Source organism: Pteropus vampyrus, unplaced genomic scaffold, assembly GCF_000151845.1.
Source record: "Pteropus vampyrus isolate Shadow unplaced genomic scaffold, Pvam_2.0 Scaffold7955, whole genome shotgun sequence".
Classification (NCBI taxonomy): domain Eukaryota; kingdom Metazoa; phylum Chordata; class Mammalia; order Chiroptera; family Pteropodidae; genus Pteropus; species Pteropus vampyrus.
This window is the reverse complement of record NW_011896736.1, coordinates 1-326: the sequence shown is the minus strand read 5'-3', so window position 1 is coordinate 326 and position 326 is coordinate 1.

Below are 326 nucleotides of genomic sequence, written 5' to 3'. Positions count from 1 at the left end.
GTTAGCCTCTTGGCCTTGGGGCCTCAGTTCAGTGGAGAATTCTGTACCGCTAGAACTGTTGGCCCTGCACAGGCTGTCCTGCTATGGCTCCCTGCCTGCCCTCCCCAGGGCTTGACAAATACAGGCCTAAGCCCAGGAGGCAGAGAGCTTTGCTCACGCAACACAGATTTACTGAGTACCTACCATGTGCCAAGCGCAGTGCTAAGCATGCTAAGTAATACAGGAAAACACCCTGCTCTGCAGAACTCATAGGCTGTGGTGAAAGCAGGCCAACTTTATGCAGATGCCCTGAGTGGAATGAGGATAATAAAACAGGCCTAAAGGGA